The sequence below is a fragment of the Triturus cristatus genome, chromosome 1_2 (assembly GCF_964204655.1).
Source record: "Triturus cristatus chromosome 1_2, aTriCri1.1, whole genome shotgun sequence".
NCBI lineage: Eukaryota > Metazoa > Chordata > Amphibia > Caudata > Salamandridae > Triturus > Triturus cristatus.
In genome coordinates, this window is record NC_140580.1 from 1,176,901,395 (window position 1) to 1,176,924,402 (window position 23,008).

General features: G+C 45.4%; 1 protein-coding gene across 3 annotated transcripts in view; it reads left to right on the plus strand.

Annotated features, from left to right (window-relative positions):
* Positions 1-23,008, plus strand: part of SPOUT1 (SPOUT domain containing methyltransferase 1) — a 111,252-nt gene that overhangs the window by 38,892 nt on the left and 49,352 nt on the right. The window lies entirely within an intron of this gene.

The window sequence follows — 23,008 nt, forward strand, 5'->3', positions numbered from 1 at the left end:
CCCCAGATCAGATAATAAATTATATACATGCATGTAAAATAAAAGATAGTCGGGAGGAAATTAGGGGGTGCTCCGGTTTAATTTATTTAGCTTTAGCTTTTTGCCAGGGATACATTATCCAGCTCGAGGGGGAAGAACTCGGAGGGGGCAAGAGGCCAAATTCTGACACAGCTATTCTACTAAACGTCTGGATTGTGTGTTGTCCTTTTTCCCTTTATTACATGTACTTTCCCGCTCTCTCGCTCGCTCCCACTTTCTCGCTCTCTCTAAAATTCTCAACGTTCTTCTCTCGCCCAACCTTTCTGAAGCTTTAGCATTGTCTCTCTGAAGTTCTCTCGCGATAGCAGCGTCTTTCTCTTTATACATCTCTGACTAAAACTCTATATCCCTCTTCCTCCCAAACTTTCTTTTCAGTTCTTTGTCTGTCTTATGCCCTCCCCCTCTCTATAGACCTATCCTCTCCAGCTTTCTCTAACGCGTCCTCGTTATCTTTAACATGGATGTCTCGTACATTCTCAGTTCCTCTAAATGCGTGTCTCTTTCCCAAAAGCTCTTACTCTAAATTTTTCATTCTTTCTCCTTCTTTTAAACTTCGCTCTCTCCTTCTCTCAATTATAGTCTCCCTCTTCCAACATTTCTATTTTTCTCCAATCTCTTACTTTATAGGTCTCTTAAAATCGGCGTTCAATATTTCTCCATTAGCCACAATGTTACCTTCCTACATATAGTCTCTGATCTCACCACCGTTGTTTTGCTCACTCTTTCTTCTCTTGTCCTCCACGTTTTTTTCCTCACACCCCCCCTCTTTACTTCCTCCCGTTTTCCTCTGCCACCTTTTTGTCTTTCTCTTTTTTTTCCTCGTTCCTATTGTTCTCATTTTCTCTTTTCTCTTCGCTCTTTCTCTTCCTCCTCTGCACGTGACTTTCCTTTTGTCTTTATCTTTTTTTATCACTTTCTTTCTTTCCTTTTCATACTTTCTATTTCTCCCTCTCGCTATCTTATCACCTTCTCCGTTTCTCTTTCCTCTTTTATTTCCTGTCTTTTTCATTTGTCTCCCTTTCATGTATTTATTTCCCTCTTTCTTTCGTCTTCTCTCCTCCTTCTCCTGCCTTTCTTTTTCCTTCATTTCTCCTTCCTCTTTTTTTCTCTTCCTTCATCTGCCTCTCAGTTCTCTGGACTGTTTTCTGTCTATCTTTGTGTTTTTTCCTACTATCCTTTCCCGTCCATCCACATCTTTCTCTTTCCTCTGTCTCACTGCTGTCTTGTTTCTTTATCTATCTTTCATGTTTCTCTTTTTTCTTCTCTTTATTTTGTTTCTCTCGTTCCTCATCTCTTTCCCTTCTTACTGTTCCTTTCCTTAATCTATTCATCTTTCTACTTTCGCTAGGCTTCTCTTTCCATTTACCAATATTGGTTTCTTTTAATCGTGTTTTATTTTCTTCGTTGATCAGGCACACTTCTCTACAGTTCTTTCTTTATATGGTTCCTCTTTTTGTCACCGCAGTTGTATCCCTCAATATCCCAATTTTTTGTCACTTTCTTTTAAATTTGTAATACCTTGAATTTAAACAATATTTTTAAGGTGCATCCTTTTGCATCTTTTTCCTTGCCCTGCCTAAAGCTAACTGTTAGCTAAACAGGAAATCTCCAGACATTAAATTCTGTGATGCTGGCACAAATCCTCAGCTTTTATGAAGACCTATCCCCCAAAACCCGCCATCTTCGTTGAATTTTCAGGAGTCTGGATTCCTCATGGGAACATACAGCCAATAATATGTCAATTGGCTGTATGTCCTAGTGCTTGGTTATGGCCTTGCAATACTCTGGGTGGTTTGCTCGTGGATGGTAGACCAAAACCGGATTAATGGTGTACAGTTGTGTGAGATATGTCGCGCTGGAGGACTTGCCTACTATGTCCAAGGCTTAATGGTAAGCCCCACTTAGATATCTTTAGGGTACCTTGCATTGTGATGGTTTTGAGACTGCATGGTGTGGGCAAATCTAAAATGTGTTTGTTACAGTGTTAGACTGTTTGTTGCCCTCTGTGATACATCAGTTATTTGAGCTTGTTGGTAAGTGTGTGGATTGTGAACTGGCATGTATAAAGTACAATACAGAGCCAAACGTACAACAGGGCACGGTAGGGACGAAGCATATTGGTACCTGCTCATCTATGTGTGAAAATAATTAGGTGGTGCAAATGCATTTGAGTAAGGGAATGGCAATATCAGAAACAAGGTCCAGAATATTTCATACTTGAATGCTAGTAGGACAACCGATAATTCAGCCTCTATATAAGCTCTGACAAGATACATCAGCTCACAGAATTCCACTGATGTTGAAGTGTTCACTTTTTAACGAAATGATAGCCTTGGATGACTACCATGCCAGCATCAGACACTTTGACCACTTCTGCTTTGTCTGAAAAATCAAATACATTCTAGAGTGGCCTGGTTCAGTGGTTCCACCAAATATTAACTCTTTTAACGTGCAGCGTAGACCAGTCACCAAACTGGTGGTACATGTGTAAGACACTGCTCTGGAAGGCATGTCCTGTTTACCAGCACTCTACGTCACCTCTCTGAAAAATCTGCGTACAGACCATGTGCAACCAGTGGAACTGCCAGTTCTGCGGTTACCTCTGATGGACAAAAGGAAACCGTGTTGTCATTGTGATAGTTCATACCCAAGAGGCTATCAGGGTACCTTACCTGTGCAAGTGCAGTTACGGCAGGAGCACCATCCACTCCGCCATAGTCTGACGTTCTGCCGATGCCCTTCGCGTCCAAAACACACACACGCCACATTCTACAACACGTCCACAATGGATACCTAGATTACTATATAAACTTGCACCACACAATCTTCAGATTAGCTTCACCTCTTCCAGCAATGTTTTGTGCTCCCAACTACCCTAGAATGAGGAACTCCACATATTCTGACCTCTTTCTAGAGGATCACTCCTCCAAGCACACAGTGGACCTCAGTGAAGAATACACAAAGGCCTTACCTTGGAACAGCTATGCTGCATCATGTAAACACTCTGAGAGCTGCAAAGCGCTCTTTCTCAGGCCTTTCACTAGGAGGTGGAGACCCCTTCGACAAGGATCTGTTCTAATACGTCCACAGGTGCACCCTGTTATGTAATTACTCGCCTACAAGCTGCAACGTATGCAGCGGAAAGAGCCCTTTACCACACGGACGGGGTATGGCGGCAAAGATCCTCCAACAACAGAGTATCTAGCCTTGAGCAGTCTCAAATAGCCAAGTTTTCACTGTCTTCTAAAACTAAGTTGATTTTCAATAACCTGGATGGAAGAAGCAGAGAATTCAACGGCAGAACACCCTGGAAAGGCAGAGAAGTGCTTATGAGTAGACTTAAGGGAACTGAAGTGAATTAGCCTGACCTGAGGCGTAGTCATGTGCATTGGTACCTGCTGGAAATCTTTCTAGGCTGCTGAGGGCATCCGTGTGGCCGTGCAGATAGTCTTAAACTCCAACCATAGTTGCTTTTGGGGAAATAGATTCTTGATGCACATACTTGTATGTAAGAGCTGTTTATCGTGGGGCCTCCGGTCAGGAAAACGTCAGTGGAGAAGTGTTGGCCACCATTAGATACAATATCTCTATTGTGCCTCCAATGACAGCAAGCATGCCTTCTTGCATCCAGTGATACATTTTATTTAAACAGGCGCTGAGAGCAGCCCTAGACTTGTTTCCCGCCTCAAACTGAATGTTTAGTTGTGTGTTGTCCGTGCAGAGGTGGAAATCTAGCATGAGAATCTGATTGGTCCGCTAAGTCTGGCATACCCCCTTGAACAAGAGGGAGGTCATGGCCAATCACTGACGGACCATGCAACTACGCTTGGCAGCCTAGATATGCAGCACAATATCCTTGGTGCAACAACATCAACTGTTGCATGGGTAAACACTTCTAAGGGTCCAAAAGGCGAGACCTATTGGCTATGCCAATGCTTGTTTTATCTGTAACACTGTGGGGGAGACTAACCCCTGGTGTGCCCTGGAAAAGTTCTGTTTAGCCTTCCATATCTGGGATCCTTGGTGCCACTCAAAATGGCGCTCTCCTGTGCGGTCTATCTGGGGCCTTCCAGCCTCCATGGACGTGCTCTTCTTCCCACCCCTTCCTGAAACAGGCACCCCCTTTAGGTGGGGGAGGTAGGCAGCCCAGGCCCTTTGTTGCTCCCACTACAATGAAACCCACCCCCCTGCTACTTCCTGTTTCGTGACCATCATATAACTTCATTTTAAATCAAGTATTTAATTCTTTTAAATATATTAAATTAAAATGTATTTTAAAGATTTATTTAAAAACACCTAAAGTAAAAAGGTGTTATTTGTTTATGTACTAAAAATTAAAAAAAGCTATGTATAGAATAGTGTAATTAAAAAAAATGAATGTACATTTTTTTTAAACTAAATAACGTGTTTGAAAAACGTACTTTTTTAAAAAAAAATTTTTTTGTTTTTGTTTTCCTTTGAACAAAACATAGTGACATTTGATTGTACAGTTTTCCCGTATCACTTGGCAGTACAGCACACGATTTTACATCCAGCCAGTTGAAACCATTTCTACACAGTTTTACAGTTCCGATATTGACGCCCCACGCTCCCGCCCCCAAGCCTCTCCCATCAGTCTGTGTCAGAGGTATCCTCATCCAGCACTGGCGGTGGATCGCATATGCCTCCTCTAAATTTATTCCATGCCCCCCATACCTTATCCCATTTACAGGGGCATCCCCGCCTGATGAATGTTGATCGCTCAGCCAGCATGGCTGCATCCATGTCACTTCCCCATGTGGACAGCGACGGTGCCTCCACCGCCCCCCATTTTCGGGCTATGTTCCGCTTAGCTGTCACAATCCCCAACGTGGCCCAGCTCTGAGCCTGGCGGTTGAGGTCATTAGGTTCCCACACGTTTAACAAACAGCACCTGGGCTCCGGCACCAACGACACTCCCCCCGACTGTGACCTCGTCCGCATCACCCGCCTCCAATAGTCTTGAATTATAGGGCAATCCCAGATGGTGTGGCAGAAGGTACCCTCCTCCCCGCAGCCGCGCAGACAGAATGGGTGCGACGCTCTACCCATTTTATGTAGCGTGTGTCTGGTGTAGTATGAGCGGTGCAGAATCCGGAGCTGTACCAGCCGTAGCCTCGAGGGTATACCTGCCTCACGCGGCGAAGCTAGCGCCTCCCGCCATTCCGGATCATCAAACTCGCCTACATCACTGGCCCATTTCTCCCGCAGGGGTCCCATTGGGTCTGGCAGGTTGTTTACTAGCTTGCGGTATGTGAGTGACGTGGCCTTCTTTGGCATATAATCCGTCAGCAACCTGTCCTCCAGGGGAGATGCCTCCGGAACCTCCACGCCGGGTGCCAACTTTGATTCCAAGGCATGTTTAATCTGCGTATACCGAAACCATTCCGAGGGCGCTAGTTCGTATTGTTGTTGTAGGCGTGTGAATGGGACCACTGCACCTTTCTGCCACATGTCGCCTACCACCGAGATCTCGATGCTGTCCCAGCTATCAAAACCCCTGCTGTTCCTGAGCCGCCCCAACCGCTTTGTGTCCCATAGAGGCGTGAGCTGGGTCAGAACCCACCGCCAACCCAGTTTGGCCTGGGCCACGTGCCAGATGACTACGGTCTGTCTCAGAGGGCCAATTAACTCCGGGGCCAGTCTTCCGTCGTATAAGGGCGACAGCATACCCCTCGTGCCCAATATGTCCCTGTCCGCCTTAAATGCTGGGTCGGACTGTGGCGTGTGGAGCCATTGATTGACTACCTTTAGCTGTGCCGCCCAGTAATAAAGTTGGACATTGGGGAGCGCAATCCCCCCGTCATACCAACCGCGGACTAGTTTACACTGCGCAATTCGTGCCAGCCCGTTACTCCATAGGAGGCTAATGACCTGTGCCGCAATTGCACGAAAGTAGGCCGGTGGCACCTGATACGGCGTATTTTCCAGCACTTATAGAAACCGAGGCAGGGCCATCATTTTGAAGAGCGCCGCCCTCCTCAACAGGGTTGAAAAACGTACTTTTTAACTCATATCTATGTATTTGAATTATGTTTTTTTAAAAAGTCAAAACAAATAATGTTATTTTAACATAATGTGCTGGACTTACTCCGGGGTCCTTTTTGTCTTTAATAAATATACACTGTTAAATTTGTCTCGACCCCCTATTTCAAGACTTGGAGTCATGTAGGTCTGTAGTTTATTTACACTCTGGAATGATGACTAGCCAAAATTAGTACATTTACTACAAAGCGTAAGTAAATTTACAAGTGTAGATTTACTCCTGTGAAGAGGCTCCATAGTGGATGGAGGCCTACTATTCTCCCAAAGTCTGCTTGGCCCTTACCTGGACTCGGCGACTCCAGTATACTGAACTGATCTGTCACAGGACACCAGTGATTAGACAGCAGGTCATCAAAACCACCCGTTAAAGCACCTACTGCTTCTGCAAAAGATAGACACCCTGTTTCTGTGGTAGGTTTTTGGGGTTTGGTATAGTGGGATTTTTAAGTCTCATTCCTTTCAATCCATGGTGTTGGACTATTTTAGGAGAGGAACTGTTAAGTTAAAAGGATGCTTGGGTGCAGTTGTAGTTACATCTAATAGCACCCCAGCAGGAGTATGAAAACCCCAGCTCAGCCCCTTATAACAAGCGCTTCCAACTCGCTGGTGGACGCAGACAACGAACTCTGGATACGCAGCATACAACATAACCGGCCCCTTTTTACAAGCGCATCTAACTCGCTGGTGGAATACCCTGCACATCAAGATTCTACATAAGCTCATCAAGCACTTCCATGTTTTATTCAGGGACCTAAATGCTTTTGAGGAACCTGAGCTGCCCTTCACGTAAAACAACAGTACTGAGTTGAAAGAAGCCACAAATATGCCTGGTGCTGTAACTTGGGCCTAGAAGGTGAAAGAATAGTCTGTTTTTCTTTTCAATTGATTTCAAATTGACTTTTTTTTTCTTCTTCATCTGGGCAGGAAGCCCTGAGTCTAAGTAGAGCAACACTATTCTAACACTCTATCCTGTGTGTTCTTGCCCTCATAAAGCTCATACACGCCCTACTCCAGTCTTCCTTGGTCTTGTCTGAATATCGGCAGCTTATATCTCGCAAAAGATATGTGCAACTCCTTTCCCGTCTCCACTGATGCCCATCACTTTCAACCTAGACTTCCACAGCGCTTACTCGATCCCAACTTTCATACCTGGAACTTGAGTAACCCACCACACCTCGGAGAGTTCTTTAAAGATGGCGAACTATTATCTTCAGAAGTCCTTAAAGAACGCTTTGCTCTCCACGGATCTGAAGATTTTTCCCCTGGTGAGCTGTCACACTGGTCCTCTGGAATAGTATGTAAAGAAGGGGGCAGGGATCAAACGCACTTTGAGTCCTTAGACGAAAGAACATAACCTGGTGATGTAGGTATGTGCAAGCCATCAGACAAAACATAAATATGGCTCACAATGGTAAAAGGATTTTGAGTTGGAAATTACCGAAGACACCTGGGAAAGAATCTGGAGGAGAGCCATGGAATCTTCCATATGTACTCAACATACCGGAAATGCTTACAGGCTCCTGATGAGATGGTACCTCCTCCCTCTTGGGGGCAAAGCAATTTGTTTAATTTATTTATTTTTATTTTTTAGTTTTGGGGGCGGGGAGGAGTGTGGATTGGGGGAGTTGGAGGTGTGCTGGAAAGGTCGTGGAGATAGAGGCTTTCAGTTGTAGAGAGTAATCCCACATCAATCCTCCTGCTGGGTGATTTAAGCAAAAGTATATATATCTCTTCCGTATTTTGGTGGCCGTCGCCATGCGCCAAAGCGAAGGGCGCCTCGTGTCACATGAACTCGGCGATGGCTGCAATTTAGCTTATTGTCCCCGTATCACCAAGGAAGACACTGCTTACATGAGAGTAGTATGAAAGCCGTTACTAGCGTGCTACCCGGATGCGTTACGGCTGCCCTGCAGCCTTGATCACAAAGTACCATTTTTTTCACCCTTATTTACCTACAATGTTTCTTCACTGCATTACGTGCTATGGCCACAAAGATCACACTGTCTTGCCAACACATATTTGTTTGTCACAATACATGATTTTTGAAATACGTACTATGCAGATGCTGAACATTAAGAATTCATTCTGCTTTCAAATTAATCTCCAAAAGAAATTAACTTTCAGTAGTGGTCACATGGTACAAAATTCACATGATGTTCTGCTATTTGTCCGACAAATTCAGATGCTCATAGAACTGCTGTAATTGCGCATTAAACCTGCTTTCGACCCGTCAATTATAACCTGGTCCGAACTTCCACAACCTGACTCTGTGGGCATGCTCAGTACACCGCATCATTCTGTATTCGCTAAAACCCTTATGTAGTCTACAACGCAATTGTATTAGCAGGGACACATTGAAAGCTCAGTATCAAACCACGTGTAATCAAGCCCAAGTGGGCAAAGTCAACCATCGTAAATTAAATGAGATGGCACAATTCTGGCTTGTGCTTAACTAAACATGTTATTGGCTCTTCGGTAAGATGCCATTCAATTATGCCCAAGTGGGCAGCTTTCAGCCAACACAAATTGACGGAAATTTACGGAAGCTTGGCTAGAGTGTAAAGTGTCCTAGTTCGTGTTGTGTGCTATTTCCAGTGAAAAATGTGAACCTATTGTAAAGTTTACGGTAGCTAGGAGCAGTAGTCGCTAACAATTCATATATATTCCAGAGCTAACTCCCATTTGTTGGGCCCTGATGTAATTTGGATCTTTATAGGTAGGCTTTCCTCATTTCAGTTTCTATTTTTTGTAAATTCTGGCGGGGTTTTTTCAGTGTTATCCAGTGATTTCAATACCTTAAAAACAGGGCATATCAGAAGTTACACATTTTTGAGCCATTAAAAACAACAGTGTTTTTCCAGTGTTTATAGAACGTTTTGCTTTATTATTGCTTGCTGTAAGGAAGTGGGTTTCTGTTGCAGTAACCCCCCCACTTTTTGCCTGATAACTGATGCACTTTTCCTTGGTGTGCCCTGGGTCCCTGCCAATCATGTTCCCAGGGCCTGTGTTCCTTCCCTAAAAACTGCCTAACAGCCAAAACCCAATTGGCATCTCTGGTCACATGTCAGCCCCTGGTAAATGGTACCCTAGGTACCCAGGGCTGTGTAACAAGAGTAGGCCCCTAAAGGCAGCAACACGTATTGTGCCACCCTTAGAGGCCCTGTATCCTGACACACACACACTGCCTTTGCAGGCTGAGTGTCTTGGTGCAGAACAAAACAGAGAGTCGACATGGCACACATCCCTGTGTGCCATGCCCACAAAAGACACTGCCCTGGCATACCTCAGTCACCCCTTTAGCTGGGTGCCCTATGCCAGTGGTGTGGGTACAGGTGCATGAGCCCTGTACTCCTACAGTACCCAGGTCTATTCCTGGGCACTATAAGTGCAGTGCTGCCATTTAAGAGTATATGGTGCTGGGAGATCGTCAAGACGAACTCCACAGCACCATGATGGCTACTCTGAAGACTGAGAAGTTTGGTATCAAACTTCTCAGCACATTAAATCCGCACTGATGCCAGTGTGGGATTTAATGTAAGATGCACGACAGAGGGCAACTTAGAGTTGCCCCCTGAACCTAACCTACAATCCACGTCCTGTCTAAGAGGCTGCCTAGGCTCCCCCACAGCAGACATGTTCCTGTACCCCTGGGTAGAGAGCCATCCTCTCTCCTGGGCCTGCAACAATGCACATCCTGGGCGAGGTGCTAGGTCTCCTCCCCCAGGAATGGCAGGGGAAGCTTCAAAGGCATGCCGCCTTTGTGAGCTTCTCCAGGCCACTTGCTGTACTCAGCAACTGGCCCCCACTGGTTCTGACCCCCACTCTGGCGGGAAGACTGGCGGGAAACCCCAAGGGAGGTAAGGGGGTGTGCCAGCCTCTGCCAACCCCACCCCTCAGGTGGGGGAGGCGAGGTGAAGCACATCTCTGGGCTCTCGCCATCTTGAAGATGTGGAGCCCTGCCCAATCAGGACTAGGCTACTGCCCCCCCTCCCACAGGAGAGTAGCAGGATAGGGGATGTACCCACCCCAGGGAAGGGACCCATTGGTCCCTGCCCTTTACCTACCTGTAATGCCCCTAAATTTTGTATTTAGGGGCACCCTGAACCTTCCTTCCTGAGATCCAGATTCCAAAACAAGCAAGAAGATCAAGAAGACCTGACACGCAGCTGCTAACAAGAGGAAGACACCAACTGATTTGGCCCCAGCCCTACCGGCCTGTCGACCCTCGAACCTGCTCCTGCTAAACCCCGGCGTCTCCAGTGGTCAGCAACCTCAAAAACCCCGGAGGACCTGACTGCCTTGTGACTCTAACTAACTGGGACTCCCACGAGCAGTGGTAATGCTCAGAGCAAGTAACAAGACCCTGCACACTCTACACCCGCCAAGCCTGGCCTGTGCCGGAGTGGACAAAGACCACGAGGACGTCCCCCCGGCGACTGTGACTCCGAATCCAGCACCCACGGACCCACCTCGACGCTCCTGACGACGCCTGCAGCCTCAGAACCAGGGACCCTCCAACCGCGACCAGCAGAGGGTAAGATTTCCCGACGCCAAAAGGCACCCCTGCACCTGGCGCCCTGGGTGCCTACCTATCCTCCAACTTCCCAACTTACCTCTTCGAAGTGGTGGTCGCACCTGAAGAATCTTCGTCCCCGAGCTTGCAGCCTTTGTTCGTCCTTGAGCTTATCCATTGAGCGCCCAAAGGCTCAAAAGCACCCTGCACCTAGCCGCCCGAGTGCCCCTGGCAGTGCAACCTCTGTCCTAATCTACTTCTTCATTTGCCCTGAGTAAGTGACCAGGAGCCCAGCTCCCACAGCCGCGTGGCCTGCTAGCCAGCAGCCACCAACCAAGGCCCCCCTGCCTCCCATAGGATAACATTGGGCCTAACTCACTCGGCACCCAGCTGCCCCTGTGCCGCTGAGGGTGTAACAACTGTACCTACCTGACCCTGGGAGACCCCTGAGTCTGTGCCCAGAACCTTAACTCTGCCAGTCGAGTACTTACCCAAAAGCAAAAACCTTTCTTCCATAGGGTAACATTGACTGGTTTCACTTGGAAATTCTTCTAAGTGTCGAGTTTTCAAACTTTAAAATATTCATCTAAAAATACGAAAACAAATGTACTCCCCTGTTATCAGGAGAGATCCCAGTGCTGGATCTTGGTTCCCAGCACTGACCCTGAAAAGTAATTCTAAGCGTACTTACCAATAACTTGATCTTCCTCCATAGGATAACATTGCCTGGTTTTCACCAGAAATTCTTCCAAGTGTCGATTTTGCAAACTTACAAATTATCGTAAAAAATCGCCTGTATAACGAAAACACATTCTTTCAGCTGTTTACAGGAGATGCACCAGTGCTGGATCCAGGATCCAACACGGAGTTAGAAAAAGTAACGATAACCCTACTTACCTGCTATGTGAATTTCCTCCCATAGGATAACATTGGTGATTCTATGTGAAAAAGTTTCTGTCAACTTTTAAAATACAAAAATATTGCTTAAAAATCACAACTGTAACCAAAACGTTTTTACTCAACTGTTTACAGGAGATGTCCCAGGGCTGAATCTAGGATCCAGTCCTGTGGTAAGAAAAGTAATCCAAAAAGTAATCAATTGCATTTAACTAGAAATTCCCATTGAGCTCAATGTATAATTGTGTTTGAAATTGTGTTGCCCATTGCAACAACTGTATCTATTGCATTCAAAAGTCTATTGCCTATTGAAAGTATTCATCTAAAGCATCTCATTCTGAGAAAGTATATTTTGATACCTATTGTTGGTTCTAAATTAAAACAACCATATATTTTTTTATACAAACTATTGGCCTAGAGTTCAGTGCTTGAGTGTGTGAGACCATTTGCTGACTGAGTGTGTGCAACAAATGCTTTACACTGTCCTCTGAGACTGCCTTACTGCTCGACCAAGCTACCACTTTAGAGAGTAAGGTTATATCTAACTTTAACCTCTGCCGAACCTCTGGGGACTGTGGACTCTGTGCACACTGTACCTATTTGGGGACAGTATATACAGAGGCACTTTCTTACACTTTCTGCACTGATAGTGCATGGTATATCGAGAGTTTATGTATAGTGTATATGAGGTCCAAATACATTTTTACAAATCAAACTTATTGTAGTACACCATACAATACTTCTTTAGTGAGTCTTTGGTCATGTGCGCGCGCTCTTTCCTGCCCAAGTAAACTTTTATCTGTTAAAAGGCCCTCTCAACATTGGCACTTGAGACATTGGCACTTGAGCCAGTACATAATTTGCTAACTCTGGCTAATGACATAGCTTTCCACACCAATACTGGTGCACCTGAAGATTGCAATCCTCTGGGACAGGTTATGCAACATATGCATCAAACTGGGCGCATATGCCCTCAGTTATTGAAACGGTCCAAAATGAATAAGTACTTTGAAAGTCCGGAGAAAATTCCCCTTTCTGGGAGGGATCTAGAACTTGTGCAGAGTACCACAGTGAGACTTCATTGACTTCAAACGCCATGGTTGGTGAAGGGTCATTTCTTGCATCATTGCAAGCTATTTCTCATGCCTTGTAAAATAAAGTTTCCTGAATTGTTCCTCAACATTTCTTTGCTTACCAGGTGGCAAGAATTCTAACATGGAACATGTTGCAGTGCCAATGTCACTAAAAGTCTCCCGGCCTACTCTCAAGGAGAAGTTTCACATCTACACCAACTGCGCAGAACACTTGGCAGACAAGGGTGTTTTCAATCTCTTGTTTTTTGATTATGTCCACTGCAGCAGTCATGCTTTCTTGTAAAAATCTGAGAATGCAGTAGAGTAGAGTGTACTTTTTTTCACATCACTATCAATATGTGACCGAAGATCCTCGCATATCTTGCCTTTAACATCACCACTAAGCAAAAATTCTGTAAACGGTCGGCACATGGATAATATAGCGTTCACGGCCTCTAGGACCACCAGCTAAGTTACCCAGTTAGGATGACTCTTTGATGCAACACAAAGCACAAAATGAGAGATATTTGCATTTTAGTTCCCGCGCATAACGAAACAGTGCACCAGAACGTACCACAGAGTCATTACAATTTTTCATTAACTCTGAAGATTGTAAAGATGCTTTCGGCATACCATGTGGCAAGGATCTCTTATAGGGAAGCTCTTCAGCCCAGGTATCGATTTTGACAGGTCAGTTACATAGCTGGATCACTGCAAGTACAAACAATATCACTCCAATCTTTGTTGAACTTGGTAAGACCTTTTTGCAGCAGCATTCCAAGTGACACTGCGGTCCATGTTTTCCAAAAGTCTGGTGTCCTGTTTTCACCACTGTCCCAGATGCTTGGTGACTGCACTCTTTTCACATATACTTGTCACTACACCTTGCATTGAATGTTTAAAACCTGGGGAGTTTGGCAATTCCGCTACTATCAATACTGACTGGCTAGAAAAGGGGGCTGATGTATCAAGGGTTTCTCCCTTTCTCTGTCTGTGGGTAAATGTGATTTGAAAGATTCTTATGAACCCAGCCATTTTACCCATCAGTGAAAGAATCCAACGTAGCCAAAATATCAAATATGATTTTGATATTTTTTGATTCTCTACAGTTTACAAAATAATTAAAAACCTAAAACATGCTTCTAAACCCTGCAACTTTACACCGAAGACCACAAAACTGAAAAAACAAAAAAAAGAAGAAACTATTTTTTAGTGACATCCTTAAACAACAAAAACGCAAGTAGAATAATGTCAGCCCAGTCTTTCCTACTGCTACCTTGTATAACAAAGCTACATTCTATTACCCCCTTCAGGCTTTTGTGACGCTGTCATGAGTGATGTAATATGTGAGGTCATAAGCAGTGTGTAGCGGGGGCATAAGTAATGGTTAGCTCGGGTAGCTATAACTCCTGAATTTCACTTTTTTTTGTACAAGTGAAATCTGAGCTATCTGTAACCTTTGTTTTTTTTCCAGTGAATTGCAAAGGTTTTTTAAAAATTCTATCTGCTAGCTATAACGTCCCTGTAACCTTTTGTTTTTTTCAGTGCAATAAATATATAAACATACATGCACACACACATAGGCTTGGTCACATGTGTACCCTTTCTTTTTCTTTAGTTGGTATGGAATGGAATGAGATCATTTGGAATGACCAGAAGAATGTATAGTTGGAGAAGGTCAGAGGCGGTTGAATTGGATGGATGAAATCTCCACTATCTGCAATAAACTTCTTGAACTCCACAACTGCTGCTCGTTTTTATTAAGAAGAATTCCCTTTTACACTGGGGACGATGATGGGATTCATAATGTTTTTTGGTTGACCGCTCCCTTAGGGAAGCTAATCTCATCTGCTACTTGCGTCCCTCCTATCTGTTCACTAAATATGGAAACAACCAGCATCTTTCCCGATAAAAGTGGTGGGGCAAGGTTTGTTCGATCTTTATTATGGAGAAGTTATCGGCCAGTGTTCATGCCAAAATATCTAAATTTGAGTGAACATAACTTCCCTTTGTTACACTCGGATCAAGTTCAATGTCTGTATGACTAAACTCTTCCACCGGATGAAGAGCAAGTGTCTGACTATACTGAAATTGTGATCTCTGGGGAGACCGCTTCACAATGGGACTCCACCTGTTGGCCAACAGAGCTAGGGCCAGCAGAGGGACCTGCCACAACACATAAGTGCCTCCTCCCCACTTTGTGAATTACGCAAGAAACTATAGGCCTGGCTTTTCAAGTAGTCCCACTAAGCCCTAGGTTTGGATAGACTCACACCTGCTCAGCGCAAGGATATCCTCCTGGGTGATGGTGCGCACTACGAATTTGCTTAACCTAACACATGAAGTGGGCCCAAATGCTGGGCAGAGACCAATCGCTTTTATCTGACACAGTAAATTGCTCTCCACTATGGGACCTCTCTTCACCATGAACTAACAACAACTCACCCTGATCTTCGGACTCATTGGGGAAAGTCATGGCCTCCCATCCTCATCTCGGGACTAACTCTGTACTCCACTGCTTGTTTTGTCCCCACATCTACTGTAGCAGTACACATAAGCAATTACCTGCTTTATGTTTCCTAATGCTTGATGTTTATAAAGCAATTTTAAGCATTTGTCCATCTGCCCGTCTTTCTTCGTAAGTGAAAATGAAAATAGTGTTTTTTTTTTTAATTTACTTTTTTTCCTTAACTGTTAATAAAATGCTGTGTGTTGTCTTCAGTTTTTAACTGTGTTCTTAGTTCTTAATTGTTGCGTTTCCTAGTGTTTGCCTTCACGGCGCTCCCACACCAACGGGTACAGAAAGGGGGTCTTTTGGCTGACCAGCCTGGAGCGCACCAGTGCTGTAACCCTGGGATGCCAGTGGTAGTGGTCTAGCACTGAGCATTGGATGGCTTCAGATTTGCTTTTCTTGGGTACCCTTAAATGGGTTGGTGGCGTTCAAAGGAAAGTACACACTACCTAGAAATGTGCAGATTGCCTACGTAGACATACGTGTGGTATTTAGTACAGAAAAATGGCTGTGCCAGACATCTTCACCCCAAATGAGATGCTGGGCAGACATCGAGCAAGGAAGGGGTGGCGATTATCTCCCAAAATAATTTGGAGACAATTCCACCCAAATCAGCCCTTTCCATCCCAAAGTAAATATGACCCTTCACTTGCTCGTTCAAATCACATATTGAGCCATTTAGATAGTTGTTTTTCTCGTCTACTTCTCACCTAAAGGACTTGGGCTGTTGGAAGCAGAGCGTCATGATGTTGTAGATTACGGGACACTGAATGTCCTGCAATTCTAAGTCAAACACATTACAAAGAGGGAATTTTTCCTTGGTTTTCAGGCTTGCATCCTTAATACAGCAGGTGTCGTTTACTGGCCTAACCATAATCTGTTGCACTTCACATCAGTTTAGAAAAGGACTGGCGAGGCCTAGAGCAAGGAATCTCAGTACCCTAAATGAGAATCATTTGACAGAATTTCTTTCGCATCAGACCCTAAATAAAGCATCTGAAGACTCAAATGAAGGAAGAGCCACCAATTATTACTCTCCACCCCGTGCCCATCTGGTTAAATGCATCTCTGAAAGAAATAAGAAAATAATACCTTTAAAATATCTAACCTGTTGTATGAGTCCTCCTTTAAGAGAATGAAAAATGAATAATATGGTTAGAAACTCATAAAAAAACTGTTCAGTGGAACTGAAATTCAAGCTTTCAGAAAAGGATCCAGAGTAGCTTTCGGAAAAGCTAAAAAAACACGGGGAGAGAACATTTTCAATCAAAACTTTAAGGGAGAATAAAAATTATAGTAAGATGTTTCTGTCATTTTACATGCACCACATCCCTTTTTATTTATAAGCCTTGGTTACTCCATTGCTCATTAAAGCCACTTTAGATCCCAGCAAATCCTATCAAAATATAGGTCAATTTATAAAACACCTTTTGTAATGAAACTTCAGGATAACAATCGACTACATTTCAACTTTAAGACCTCTTGGACAGTGAGGTGGTGTTGACCAATGGCAATCAGGTTTCCGACCAAACCGGGACACAGTGACCGCTTTCGGCCATATTGGACTAAGGGATCCCAGCCTTATACAGTTTGAGCGATAAGTTGCCTGCAACACCTTTGACCACAATATAAGTTTGAATAGAATTGGAAAAGTGATAGGCATGTCAGAAGGTGCAAAAAGATTGTTTGCCTCCTTGTCGAGAAATTGAAATGAAAGCGCTTGTATCTGCAAGTCGAACTCCTCTTGGACACATGGTTTACAGAGCTCAGCAAGGGTCCTGCCTTCAACCTCTCCACATTAATATTGACAATTAGCTGCTCCATGAGCTATTGTAAAGAATGTGGACTACATTTCACAATGTTGCAGACAAACCTATGTTCATGCTTTCATTCGCGAAGGACCCCAAAAAATTGTAAACTGATTGTGGGAAATCAAAGGATGGGCAAACGTTTGAGTCTGAAGACCAGACCAAATTTGGTATAAGAGTTTCAGAGAAAACTACCCTCTCCTCTGATTAAATGAAATCAAAACAAACATGGGAGAAAGTGCCTTTTTTTGCATGGTTAGTCCCCACTTTTTGCCTAGTTTTGATGGGGTGTTGATTGTAGTACAGGGTCCCTGCATTCCAGGTCTCCTGTGCCAGTGCTTCTTTCCTGAAAACATATCCCCAATTGGTACGTTTGCCCCCTGTAAGTCCATAGTAAGTGGTACTCTGTGTACCTAAGGCCTGGGACCCCCTCACTGGGATCATGGCACTGCCTTTGCAGCTTGCAGGCTCCTGTGAGATGAAAAACGACAAAGTCAACATGGCACTCTGCGCAGATATGCCCCTACGATATTTGGGTCCATTCCTTAATATTGTAAGTGCCAGTGAAGACATAGAGAGTACATGGGCTGGGATCTCGACAACTCGAGTTCCACAGCATCATGGCTTCACTGAACACAGGAGTGTTTGGTACCAAACTACACCTCGCAATAAATCCACACTGATGCCAGTGTGTGATTTATTGTAACATGTACCCAGAGGCCACCTCGGAGATGCCCATAAAAACCTACCTACCCTGGCGTGTTCTCTGACCACCTGTAGGTAGCCAGCCACCATCAGACTTGTTTCTGGACCCATGGGTAGCGAGCCCCTGCTCTCTGGGACCAGAAATCGTGCACATCCTGGGCAGAGGTGTCACACCTCCTCCCCCAGGATGGGCCACTTCTTGAAAAGGGAAGCTTCAAAGGCCTGTCACCTTTGTAATACGCTCCCCAGCCTCTGCTACCTTCTTATGGCAGCCCCTGGCTTACACCCTCCACTATGGGCGAGAAAAGTCAGAAAAATGGGAGGTATGCCCACCTCTGCCAACTCCACCCCTCAGGTGGGGGAGGCGAGGTAAAGCTCATCTTTCAGTCTCCGCCATCTTAAAGATGGGGGGGACCCCTCTAGTCGGGGCTAGGTCTATGCCCCCTCCACATGAGGGTGTAGTCGCCCCAGGTAAGATGCCCATTGGCCCTGCCTGCTACGCCCCTAAATGTAGTATTTAGGTGGCTCCCCCAAACCAGGAAACTATATCTGTGACAACCTAAGAAACAAAAGACATCCCTTCCAAGAATATTGAAGACGGCATCTGCCTTGGCCCCAGCCCTGCAGGCCTGTCTCCAGCTTCTGAAAACCTGCGACCTGTGTTGCAGCCAGCGACCTCCGAAAACCCTGGGAGGACTGCTGCTTTTGAAAAATACTCCAATCTCCTGTGGACAGCGGACCTGTCCAGAAGAAATCGACTGCCAGAGCTCTGTATCTAGCTGGAACCGTGATCCCTTCCCGCTCTGAACCCGACGCCCACGACCCTGAGTGGCTCACCTGTGCAGTGAAGTCTCCCCAGTGATCCTGACCTTGTATCCAGAGTTGGCTGACCTCTCCTGATCTCCACGTCAGTGCCTGCAGTGTGAATCCAGAGGCTCCCCGACTGGCTCCGGTAAGAAGATTCTGACATCGAGAGACACCCCTGTACCTGTAGCCCCTGGGCGTTGGTGAGCTGAACCGACAGCGCCCCTTCGGCCCCTATATCTCTGCTTACCTCTGCTGTCGTTGGTCTCCCTCCTGCAACCTCCGGTGCAAGGCCTGCAGCCCGTTTTTGCAAAAGAAGAATCTCCATTGAGAAGCATTGCGTGCTCGACGCTGATTTTGCACTCTGCACCCGGCTGCCCCTGTGCTGCTGGTGGTGTATGTTTGGCGCTGCTTTGTGCCCCCCCTGTGCTTGTGCTAATCCCCAAAGCTTGGCCCTTGCAATCGATTTACCTACCTGCAAGCAGTGTTGCTCAAGGCACCCAGTCTCCATTGAAACACATTGGGCCAAACTCCGATTTTGCCCTCTGCATCCGCCACTCCTGTGCCTCTGGTGGTGCAGTTTTGGTACTCACCTGACCCCTGCCCCTTGCTGACTTTTGGTCCCAGAAACTGGAATTGTGAGTGCATTACTTACCAGTTTAACCAAAAAATGGTTTTCCTCCTAGGATAATATTGAACTGTGCTGAAAAGTTTGTAAGTGTTGATTTTTCAAAGTGAAAAGTATTTTTATTAAAAAACGTACTTGCCTTATTGTGAAGATCTTGGTTTTAAAATAAAGTACAAACAAAACATATTTCTCTAAAATTGGTCTGGATCGCCTTCTTGAGACGTGTGTCCATTATTGATCACTGTTGTACAGTAAATGTCTCACATTCCTCTGCGTGAGGCCTAAAGATGCTCGCCCACACCACCACTAATAGAGCACTTTGGCTGTACACTTTCGGGGATCCCCTGGACTGTGTGGCGCCGCGGCCAGGGCGACTGACGCTGGAATCTGGGGCTCACAGTTTGAACCACGGCACCGGCGGCAGGTCACCCCAGCACCATGTGACTCTGGGCAATAGCTTGCTTAATCTTCCCGACGGCCCCCACCACCGGGATGCCTTCGGGTAGCTGTTTGCGCTTTACAAATACTGTATTTACAAATTCTGGATTTAACTGTCTCACATTCCTCTGTGTGAGGCCGAAAGATGCTCGCCCACACTACCACTAATACAGCACTTTGGGTTTAACATTGAGCCCGTTTGGGGAACCCCTGGACCGTGTGCTGGGTATTCCCAACTAGTGGCGTACCATATACAGAGCCAGCTTCCTACAGTATGTAAAACGCTATAATTCGTTATTTATTACTCTTCGACGCCCATGAACACCATGTTACGTCTGTTCTTTCGGATACAGTTAATCATCTAAAGTTACTGCATGAGGAAAAGGACTCAACAATCATAGCCGGAGCAGAGGTCGCCTCATAACTGGACAGCGGCAAGTCTCCTACGGTAGGACTACAAAAGGCAGTATCTGCGTGTTTCCTGGTGGCGCATCGAGTAGTGGCTGACATAAGGCACCAGGAGGTGTATTGCCCTGGTTCTTTTAGGACTACTCTTGTGCCCAGATGAAGTTAGAGTAAAATTAAAAACAGTATCCATTACTTATAAATACTTCTCTGCCAATTCACCAGAATTCTCGAATGCCAATACCCTACCATACCAGGCGAAATGTACTGAATGTAATAAAGAGTCCCTCAAGCGCATTTTCTGTTCAGCTGTGTGCCTCAGAGTATAAAAAAAACTATGCCATAAAGGAAATATATCAAATCAATGCTCATCAGTGGCTGACCATCAGAGACACAACTCCAACCTTTCAACTCTAACACTCTTATAGAGTTGTATCTCTGTATTCTCTGGTGGTTTTGAAAAAGCCTAGAACAACAACAGAGTCCGTGGGTCTATATTGGTCTACCTCAAACAAAAGCTAAACAGGCCAGCTACAAACCCAGATAAGGGAATCCTTTCAAAAGGGACCAAGTCCCATCACCCACCGAAGTGGCATGCTTCATCATCTGGGACCTCCCTTAACCGCACCTGGTGCGGTTAAAGAGCTACAACTCCTTAAGTTACTATAAAAAGGAGGAGCTCAAGGATGTTTGAACTAATACAACTTGGAGGGAATCACTCCCGAAGTAGGAGGAAGCTGCCTATAGTGTAGTGAAGTAGGGTGCAGTGTGTGAAAACGTGATATTAAAATTGATTATCACTGGAAAAAATGCTTTATTCAGTATCCAGTGATATCAACGGTAAAAACGCAGAAATGGTAGAGTAGAACGTGTACACCAAAAAATTTAGGAACACGTACTCGAAGTGTAGGTCTACATGTTTCAGCCAACTAGCGTCTCAAAAAGATGACCGTGGCTTTCTTCAGGACCATAACAAAACACTACTGCAATGTGATAAAGTGTACACAAGGACATAAAAGGAACGATACAACCAACAATTGTACCTGCTTATCAATAGATATACGGCACCGCCGGGAAGTATAAAGGTCACCTGTTAAGAGAAACAAAATAATATCTACTTGAATAAAATCAACTTTTAACAGGGACAAACATACAAAGTAGTAAGAGCAGGACAAGATAGCAAAAGTAGGTAGGCCTATTACACACGTTTCAAAGGTAAACGTCTATCTGGAAGGGATACAAAATACCTCCTTACCCGTCTAGAGATCGGGGAACGTCCCACACTCCTGGTCACAACTCAGGGCGTGAGGCAGCGCTCTAAAAGACAAAAGGAACAGATACGGCAAGGTATTGTCTGCTCACTGACGTCAACGTAAAAAAGGGTCAGCTGTACGAACTCAAACAATGCAAGGCTGTTTTTAAGCCGACTGGGAATCAAAGAATATAAAGGGCCCCTAGCAAATGGTCTTGCTGTTGGGCCATGCAGTAACTAAAGGCATGCCTGGTTCCTACCTCAAATACATTTGAGAGAAGCACGGGTGTCGGAGCCTGGCCATGAATGACATTTTAACTAGTATGTAAAACGGCATTGTAAGACAGTAAATATGGTGATTTAGAATGAAAGGTTATAGCGGGTCCCAATGTTTACCCACCCATACAGTGAATGAAATCATGCCCGATTCGAACCTCAGAACCACTAGACAGGAGCTAGAGTATCGAAACAGCGCCACGAATAACGTGTCGCCTGAGGTAATGACCCATACTCTGAATGTACAAATGTGACTGGGCCGGTAGGGCAAATAGCGTAGCTTGGGACTAAGTCGCTAGGCTTAACAGGATACCACAAGCAGCCAAACAGCACCAACGAGTCCAAAATTCAAATTTAGCACTATCTGCGCGAAACTGGACAGCGTGAATGTCCAGACAACAAAGGCAGATTGAACACCAGAAAGCTACAAAACTACAGAGTGCTTCAGGGTTGGCTTACCTGTCCGTCGCTACCCCGGACTTCCTTCCTGATTGTTCGGAGTGGTAGCCGGAACAGCTGGTCTTTAAACTCCCTTAGACCCTCCACTCATTTTTGTTTGTCGGTTTTGAAAAAGCCACCTGTTCTACAGTAGAGATCAGATGCCTCACTGAGGCTGATATAGCTGTGCGTTGTCCGGGAACAGCCAGAAAAAACAAGGTGTGGGGAGTGAAGATGGACGTTCAATACAATGAAAAGACCGAACCCCTGGGTATTACGGAGGGGGGATGTTAGAGAGGGTGTCGACAGTTGGCCTCCTTGAATATCCCTTGTTCTATGAGCGGGTAGATTTAAAGCACCTGCGTGCATTGTCTGATGCTCTCGACGTCTCACCTCAACATGACGTGCACAACAATGGAGGACTTGGCATGGAGACCCAGAAGAGGACATCCCAGGCTTGAGTGATGGCTGACTTCCCTCCTGGATCTCTGTGTGAAGCCAAGGTGCAAGGATGATGCGTTTCCTGTTGCTCTTTAAGTTAGGCATTGTCCATGTCTGCTGGCTTGGCTAGTGTCGGCTGGTGATTCAGTAAGTGTGTGGGACATGGCCCAAGATGACAAGAGGTAAAAAGATGAGTGAATTCATGGCCATTCCAAGACCAAAAATGAAATGGGATCGGCCTTGTAGCTGCAGAGTTCTACTTCCGAAAGAATTTAGTTAGTGTGGTAGGAAAGGACTGAGTGGTTTCCATGTTCCCTAACAGCCGCAAGTGGGATGTCAGCGAACGCATGCGTATCTTCAGCCTGTAAATACGTGTTCTCCTCATTGTGAGGATATGTTCTGTGTGCTGTTCCTCTGTATGTATGTGGTGCATCCAAGTGCTCCTCACCCGTGGAACACCTTCACAGGGCTCCTTTGAGTGTGCAAACAACCTGTCTCCCATGCTGGTCATAAACCAATCATGGAAAACAGTTAATCTTAGGCCCCCAGTCAGCAGTTGAGGTGCCAGTGGTGGTAACCCTCAACCTGCAGGTGAGAGACGGTCCAGCTCATGGCCGGTGCTGCGGGGACGGGCATTGCAGAGGCCATGCAGGCGGCAGCGTGGAGATAACTTCTCATCGATGAGTGCTGAGCTGCTCACATCCTCCATCTTCAGC